At 34.3% G+C, this 9187-nt stretch overlaps 1 protein-coding gene across 1 annotated transcript in view; it reads right to left on the minus strand.

The window, feature by feature from the left end:
- Positions 1–8792, minus strand: part of IQCM (IQ motif containing M) — a 469590-nt gene extending 460798 nt beyond the window's left edge. Inside the window, exons 1-2 of the mRNA XM_025386437.1 lie at positions 8563–8792; positions 8273–8310 (exon numbers count right to left, since the gene is read on the minus strand). The gene's annotated coding sequence lies outside the window, so the exon portion shown is untranslated. The remainder of the gene's footprint in view (positions 1–8272; positions 8311–8562) is intronic.
- Between the last annotated feature and the right edge of the window lie 395 nt (positions 8793–9187).

A 9187-nucleotide genomic window follows, 5' to 3' on the forward strand; every position in this document is an offset into this window, starting at 1 on the left:
GAAATATATTTCACACTCATGGACTAGAAGAATGAATATTGTTAAAATCTCTATACTATCCAAAACAATCTACATTTCCAACATAATCCCTATCAAAATACCAAAGACATTCTTACAGAAATAGAAAAAATATGCTAAAACTCATAGGGAATCATGAAAGACTCCAAATAGCTAAAGCAATCCTAAACAAAAAAAGCAAGGCTAGAAATATCATACTACCTAATTTCAAATTATTCTAACAAAGCTACAGTAATCAAACCACCATGGTACTGATATAAAACTCGAAGAACATACACTGGGGAAGAGATAGACTCTTTTTGAATAAATCATTCTGGGAAAACTAGATATCCATATGTAGAAGAATTAAGCTAGATACTCATCTTTTGCCATATACAAAAATCAGCTGAAAGTGGATTAAAGACTTAAATGTAAGAACTGAAACTAGAAACTATGAGAAGAAGATACTGATGAAATGCTACAGGACATCAGTCTGGGCAAAGTTATTTTTGGAAGGTAAGATCTCAAAAGCACAGGCAACCACAGCAAAAATAGACAAAAGAGTTACATCAAGCTAAAAAGTTTCTGCACAGCAAAGAAAACAATCAACAAAGTGAAGAGATAACCCATACAATGGGAGAAAATATTTGCAAACTACCCATCTGACAAGGAATTAATAGCTAGAATATATAAGGAAAAAACAATTCAATAGTAAAAAGAACAAAAAATCCAATTTTAAAAGTGGTCAAAAGACCTGAATAGACACATCTTAAAAGATGACACACAAATGGTCAACAGGTATATGAAAAAATGTTCAGCATCACTAATCACCAGGAAGATGCATATCAAAACCAACTCACCCCAGTTAGAATACTATTATTAAAAAGACAAAAAATAACAAATGCTGGTGATGATGCAGAGAAAAGTGACCACTTTTACACTATCGGTAGGAAAGTAAATTAGTATAGCCACTATGGAGAATGGTATGGAAGTTTCTCAAAAAACTAAAAATAGAACTACCATGTGATCCAGCAATTCTACTGCTGAGCATATTTCCAAAAGAAAGGAAATTAGTATATTTAAGAGATATCTACAAGCCTATTTCATTGCATCACTAATCACAATGGCCAAGATATGGAATCAACCTAAGTGCTCATCAGTGGATAAAAGGATAAATAAAATGTAGTATAGATGCACAATAGAATATTATTCATGCATAAAAATAATGAAATCCTGTCATTTGCAGGCACATGGATGGAACTGGAGGTCATTATGTTAAGTGAAATAAGCCAGACAGAAAGACAAATATTGCATGTTCTCACGCATATGAGGGAGCTAAAAGTGTGTCTCATGGAGATAGAGAATAGAATAGTGGTTACTAGAGAAGGCAGAAGGGATGAAGAAAAGTTGCTTAATGAGTACAAAAATATGGTTACATAGAAGCAATAAGTTCTAATATTTGATAGTACAGTAAATAAATTATAGTTAATAATTTATCATATTTTTCAAAATATCTAGAAGAGAATAATTATGTTTTTCACACAAAAAGGTAGATGTTTGAGGTGCTGGATATTTCAATTACCTTGATTTGATCATTACACGTTGTATACATGTATCAAAATACCACATGTATCCCCAAAATATGCACAATATATCCTAAAAAATAAAATAAAGAAAATCTTTATTTGTGCTTCAAGTTTCTCAACTTGGGAGAAGAATCTTGATGAAGTGCTTATTTTTAAGTGGACAAATATATATCCTCTATCAGAATCTAATGAAATTTAGAAGGGTATGACTGTAGTATCTAAGTTTTGTTAAATAGTCATAGAAATTATAAATAGAAACAAATTTGATGAGTTGTCTTGTAAGATCATTTTTTGAAGAAAGTTACTCTAAATGGAGGTAAAAAGGTAGCAAACCCTTTTGAAGATGTTTGGTCTGGAATATTTATACATTTTAATATTTTTAAAAATAAGAACTAAGGATATCCTTCATTTAATATTTGTCCTGAACTTACCAGGCACCTCAACACCTGTAGAGAGTGTTTTCTCAGTTAAAAATAGTGTGATCTTAGACAAGACTCATTGAAGGTATCAACAAGTTCAATCTTATGAAAAACTCAGCTACTTGGGAGGCTGAGGCAGGGGAATCGCTTGAACCCGGGAGGTGGAGGTTGCAGTGAGCCAAGATCATGCCACTGCACTCCAGCCTGGTGACAGAGTGAGACTCTGTCTCAAAAAGAAAAGAAAAAGTTGAAAAGTACAATTTTCAGACAAATACTGGTGTCACTATAATAAAAACAGATAGGCTAAGAACAATCTTACAGTACACAAATATTTCCCAAAAAAGACTATTCCACTTATAGTCATTTTTTTGATAGTCAGATAACCAAGTGGGTTTTTTGTTTGTTTAGCTTTAACGTATATGTACATATTTATTTTAATTGACTTAAAGATTTTTATTTTTGAAAATAGTATTTGAATAGGAATATTCTATAGTTTGAGACCAGAAAATAATTGAATTGCCAATAAAATACAATAAAATAAGAAATCTTACCCAGTATCAAACTTTAGTAATTTCAAAACATAAAAGTAAGCTTGATACACAGGCAACACCTAAAGAAGTCTGAGGGCAACAATACAGCTCCTTAATTGATCCTTGCCACATTAGGATGTGTTCCAGTCTACATCTAACACATGTAATCACCAAATGATGCATGGGAGGCATTACTTACAGAGTGGGAACTATTTTGATCATAAAGTATCTCCATTTCATATTCTGATAATTACCTAAAACTGACATTGACACTTTCAAACAGGATATGCACCAGGAATCTTTCAATTCTATAGTTGTTTGCCATAAACAACCCAGATAGATCAGATATTTTCTGCTGAAAGTATTCCACAGACAAGGACTCTCCGTTATGTCTTTTCCTTAATAAATACCAAGTGTCTGATTAGCACATTTCCATGTTTCTTTCCTCTCTCTCTCTCTCTGCAGATACACAGATATATGTCTGTATCTCCAACTCCTCCTTCAGTCATAGATCAGCTGCTAACTTTTTCCTCCCCACAGGTATTAAAATGTTAGAGTACGGGCTGGGCATAGTGGCTCACACCGGCTAATCCCAGCACTTTGGGAGGCCAAGGTGGGTGGATCACTTGAGTCCAGGAGTTCAAGACTAGCCTGGGCAACATGATGAAACCCATCATGGGGCACAGTGGCACATGCCTGTAGTCCCAGCTATTTGGGAGGCTGAGGCAGGAGAATTGTTTGAGCCCAGGATGCGGAGGTTGCAGTAAGCCATGATTCTGTCATTGCACTCCAGCCTGCATGACAGAGCAAGATACTGTATCAAAAAAAAAAAAATGTTGGAGTGCTTATACCAAGATAATAAACCTATTTATAGATGGATACATATTACTTCAAAAACATATAATTTTTTTTTTTTGAGATGGGGGAGTCTCACTCTGTCGCCCAGGCTGGAGTACAATGGCGTAATCTCAGCTCCCTGCAACCTCTGCCTCCCAGGTTCAAGCAATTCTCCTGGCTCAGCCTCCTGAGTAGCTGGGATTAAAGGCACGTGCCACCACGCCCAGCTAATTTTTGTATTTTTTTAGTAGAGACAGGGTTTCACCATGTTGGTCAGGCTGATCTTGAACCCCTAACCTTGTGATCCGCCCACCTCGGCCTCCCAAATTGCTGGGATTACAGGTGTGAGCCACTGTGCCCGGCTAAAAACATATAATTTTAATTATTTTGAACACCACCTTTCACTCTTAAAAATGTCTGGATTTGGAGTGGGTGATAAGTCATGTGATCACCCTAGCTATTATATTTGAATTCATACAACCCACCAGATGTGATTTTGCCAAGTTTGTATGAATGATATTTCATTCCTCCTATGTAATACATCTGCAAATTAAACACTCGAAGTGGTAGGTGGTGCCTGAATCCTGCTATAGCTGTCAGTTTCCCATTGGTGTGATTAACCAAGATTGGTTTGATTTCTTAGCTTGCTTTTCTACTCATAGATACTGTTCTATAAGAAGAACAAGCCTAAAAATTTCTCAAATAAGTATATTATATTTCAAAGTATTTACAATTTAGAGCAAGCCTTAAAAAAAGGCACCTGCTTGAACTGAAATATCTTTCAAGTCTACCAAAGACACAACTACATTGCATTATCCCTGCCATGTACCAAAAGCACATGAAAAAAATTCATCTTTGATAGAAATCTAGTGATTTCTTTCCATCAACAGAGTTTCCAAATTATTTTACTGAATAATTCTGAGTTCTTCTCCTTGTTTTGGTTAATAACTAATCCATAACCATGATTATTCATTGTTTAATGAATAACATATATATAGAACTATATGTTTATGGCATCATTCTAACACAGCTCATCTACATTCTCTTTCCCAAAATATCAAGATATATATTAAAACAAAAAACAAATTCAAAAAAGAAATACAAAACCATTTCAGCATAGCACCCAACAATATTAATGTGAAAGCTTTTATGATAGAGAATGGACTAGTCCACAATATGTCAAAGTTTATCTTTGGCATTTCCCTGCTTCTCTTTCTCTTTTCCTCTCTTAGCTCCTGTGTCTCCTCTGCCCCACTCGCAGATATCCAGGGCCCTCATTCTGCCTTTTGCATGACAATAGTGAGCCCACTTCAGTGCTCTCAGCTCAGGCTTGCCTTATGCTGAAAAATCCCGAGGACTAAATTACTTCCCTTTTCTCTCTTCCTGGGCTCTATCAAAATGTACATAACTAGAAAAAAGCAATTTAATTAAACTAAGCCACACTGGACTGTGAATAATTGATTAATAGACTACTTAACCCTCCCTGGGATATTTTTCTTCTAAAAGAGGACACTCTAATCTGAGTGACTCTGTAACAGGCAGAATTTCAAACAGTTCAAAAAAGTAAAGAGAAATATATAGGCTTCATTCAGGGAGATATGTTTTGATAGAAGAGCCTTCTAAGGGTTCCTTAAATTATCCATGTTGGCGGCCACATGGCCAGCCTCCATTCCTAACTAGGAGAATAAAGCATTGACTGAAATGTCCTTTTCCAGTTTTATAAGTGAGCAGCAAAGTACTCTCAAAGGAAGGCATTTGACTTTGAAACAGACTTCAGAAGTCAAAGTATGGTTTATTACTCCTTTGGGTGAACTGAGAAATACAAATGCTTCTTTTAATTTGGAGCCAAATTCCTAAGAGTCATCCTTAAACACCAAATATCACTATGACAAAGGGCAAATCCTTTGTTGTGGAAGTGACCCTTTTTTAGATTAGTTACATGTTTGTTAACTTTTAATTGGAGGATGGGAATGAGCACCAGAAATACATGATATAGCTCTGTATATTGCAAAGATGCAAATAACAATATACTGGAAAAGAAACCTCATACTAAAGTTCTTCCTTTCATTTCATCCATCCTACCTTCTAGATCTCTTTCTCTCTCTCTCTCTCTCTTACACACACACACACATACACACACACACACGCACGCACATTAACCTTTGAGGATAGTAAAATCCACTATTCCTCAAACAGTATTTACAGAGTATTCTCTTAAAATTTAGCTATTATCGAAAATTTTGTAATAACATTCATAATTAGAATGTTATATCATTATTGTTAATAAAATAGGTTTGATGTAGTTAGGACTACCTTTTTGCTTTGATTGACAGTTTATTTTTTTCTGCCCTTATACCAGTCATAAAATGCAAAGAGAAGGAACTACTTATTCTCGGCCTTCAGTTTCACTGACATATATTGAAGCTTATCCTCTGCTCTGGCTTATTGTATATCTTGCCCTCCCCTACACCCAGGTGACAATGCAGACCTCTCTGGTCATGATAAAAGCCTCTAGCATTTTACTCTGTTGCAATAGTTTTAAAAATCAACAACCTAACCCTGGTTATCAGTCAACTACATTAATATCTCAGAGTTAATGAGCATCTTTTTGCAGAAATGTCAGGCTATATTTAGCCCTTGGTGAACTTTTTCATTGCATTAAAATATTACATTTTATCTTAATTTTCAAAATTCATATGATGGGGCTGGATTAAGGGTTATTACACAAGAAAAGCATTCTTAGTCCGGGTATATATTCCCCAAACAAGAAAATTTTTATTAGTTTTTTCTTTCCACTCAAAAAATAAATCCTTCTAGCTAAGTAAATTTTCTACACCAAACCCTGCTGCACTATTAGCTTCAGATCTATCATCTGAAAGAGGCTGTCATTTTCCCACTCAAAGGTACATCTTGAATAGTGTGAACAAATGTATCTAATTCAAATTTTTTTAAAACACATGACCCACAAGAATGGGAAGAACAGGACAGGAGACAATGGCAATGACATTTTTAAAGCTGAGAAGCAGGTGGACAAATAGTAATTGAAGTACTACACCCAAGACAGCTCAATCTTAAGTGAGTGATAGGAAAAGCCAAGAATTAACTAGTTACACAACAGATACCCCCAAATGCTCAGCAACTAGCAGTACCAACTTCTCTAAAACTGGGAATTAAAAATGAGTAGGCAGATAGAAACCCAAAATAAGGAGACCGGATAAAAGCTTTCTGAGAAGTACTTAGATACCTATATGTCTTCCCCTACTCCACTTTAGTCACTTAAGTTATTAGAATCTTGTTTCAATCTAAGCATTTTTATATTGAGCTAAAACAAACTGATTCATCTCCAAATAAGGAATACCTTTAAAGAATTCATTTATTGGCTAGTCCTCAATAATATCCTCCTCTCTTTAGAAAAACAGAGACCAAGAGGTGCCAAAATTATTATTCCACAGTCTTTAGCACAGAGTGCCACTTGGATTTTCTCACAAGCTGATAAAGTGCAAAACCTGCTCTGACCCATTTAGACTCCAAAGCTTCATTACAAACCTCCCAATAATTGAACAACTGCAATTCATTATGAGCATGCTGTAATCCAGGGCTTCATGAAGAAAGTATCTGAATGGTAGGAAGCAGTTGAAACGAATCTTCTGAATTCCTTTACAATTCTAAAAGTAAACAGGAGACTTTCTGGATATGGTTAAGATACAGAAAATCAGATGGAGCCTAGGTCCTGAGTTCTTTAACATTCATTGCAATAAAACCTTTTGCACACTACCTAAACTTCTAAAATACAGAGAATTATGTTTTAAAATGTCAAGACCTTCCAAGAGGAAATATTGCAGTATAGATTTCCAACAAATACTGGTGAAATAATTTCACTCTAAAAGATAATTCATGTTGAGAGTTCCATATTAAAAATCATGTTAGAAGCCTGTAATTCCTCCCCTTGAAAACATATAACTAGTCATACTATATTGGAATCAGCTCTAGAAAATGATCTCTTACCACCAGAAATATTTTCACAGTCTGTTCTGGAAGAACAACCCAGTCTTTATCAAGCTAATTATCTTAAGTATATAGGGTAATTACTTCAAGATGGGCAAGGTGATATTTTTATACTTAATCATTCCAAAAAATAGACTGATAATATTTTTAGTATTTTTTAGAACTCCATAACAGATTTTTTCATAACAAATGACAAATATCAATCAGGTATCCAGAACAGCTATTCTAAAGCCACTATTCACCTCTGTTCCATCTCACTTAGGGACAGTTAAGATTAATTAACAGTTAAAATTAATTTCTCTGAATAATTTCTCTGACCCATCTCTTGGGTCTATTATTGGCATTTGACCTAATAGGCAGAGACCATCAAGAATAAAAAATGTATAATGTTGACGATTCTGTATATGACCACTCTGGAATATCAATCACATACAGTTAAAAGCCAGGATTTTTCTTATGCCACATTCAATCTTCCAATTCAGTCTTTAAAGAGATTAAATATGTCTGTGTTCAAGAGCACTCTAAAAATCTATATGTAAAAGTGATTTAGTAATGGTGTTGATTTACAAAAATAAAGCAATAGTAGAGTATCCTACTCTTTGAAAATGCATGATTTTATTTTCTCTTTGTAAGAGGCCTCTCAAATAAGTGTTGGTCTCTGTTGACAATAGTCATAAAGCTCAGTATTAACATTAAATGTATTTAATTTGGTAAAATCATTTAGCTTTTAAAAGGAAAATTTTAAGTAGCCCAAATAAGAAAACCAACTCGCAAAGCTACATGCGGGTATAGTTTATAACTGAAGGCGCATGAGGATGCAATGCTACTTAAAATCAGACACAGACCGAGGGGCCTGAATTGTTGTGTACAGACAATGTGATATATTAGTAACTTCCACCTTAAAGTTTTTCATTCCAAGGTGATTTGCTTTTCTTCCTAGAAGGCACAGGAGAGCTAATTGAAAATATACTCATAGGTTGTAAAACAAAAAACATTGTGAACCATATATCTTATCATCTAAGCAAAAAAAAAAAAAATTATAAACATAATTTTATCAAATCCTAAGAACACTTATTTCTTTGGACAAATTCCATGAGAAAAAAAATGTGCCTTGCAGAAAGTGTGGAAAGTCTTTTATAAGAAACAGATAATACTACTTAAGCCAACTGATAGTGCTTAATTACTTACCTTTTTGCCTTAGTTCCAACAAAACTTCTAGAAACAAATTCACTGCCCCAAAATCATAGTAATCTCAGTTGCTTCATAGCATAGAAACCTTGTATTCTTCCTTTATTTTTTTATCTTTAATTATTCAGCTTTACATTGTTTTAAATTTTTAAGACCAATTCCAAATAGGTAATGAATATTTCAAATAGATTCTGAAATCCTGCCAATCTTCTGATTGCTTCTTCTCACATATGCCTGTCTTCTTTCGGCACCAAAAGAATTCTAGAATCAGAATATTTCTTTGTGATGTATTAGATAATTGGCTATTATTATCATCCTGCCTATGTCAGGGGGAGCTCCCTATTCCAAACAGTATAGGTCCCAGACTAAGCTCCTTCGTGAAGAACACCAAATCTGACAACAGAAAATAATAAAATACCTCACAGGAGAAAGACTCTACTTTTAACATGTAAGATTTAAAAGAACCAATAAAAGTTGACTGAAGGATAAGCATTCCTTATTTTTCATCACTTCTTAAAATATTTAACATTATATAACAGTATAAAGCCACAGTTGTCCATGGATGATTAAAACTGCAGTGCTTATAAAACCAAGTATTAGATTACATCAAAAGGCTTGATGTAAT

Source organism: Theropithecus gelada, chromosome 5, assembly GCF_003255815.1.
Source record: "Theropithecus gelada isolate Dixy chromosome 5, Tgel_1.0, whole genome shotgun sequence".
NCBI classification, from domain to species: Eukaryota; Metazoa; Chordata; class Mammalia; order Primates; family Cercopithecidae; genus Theropithecus; species Theropithecus gelada.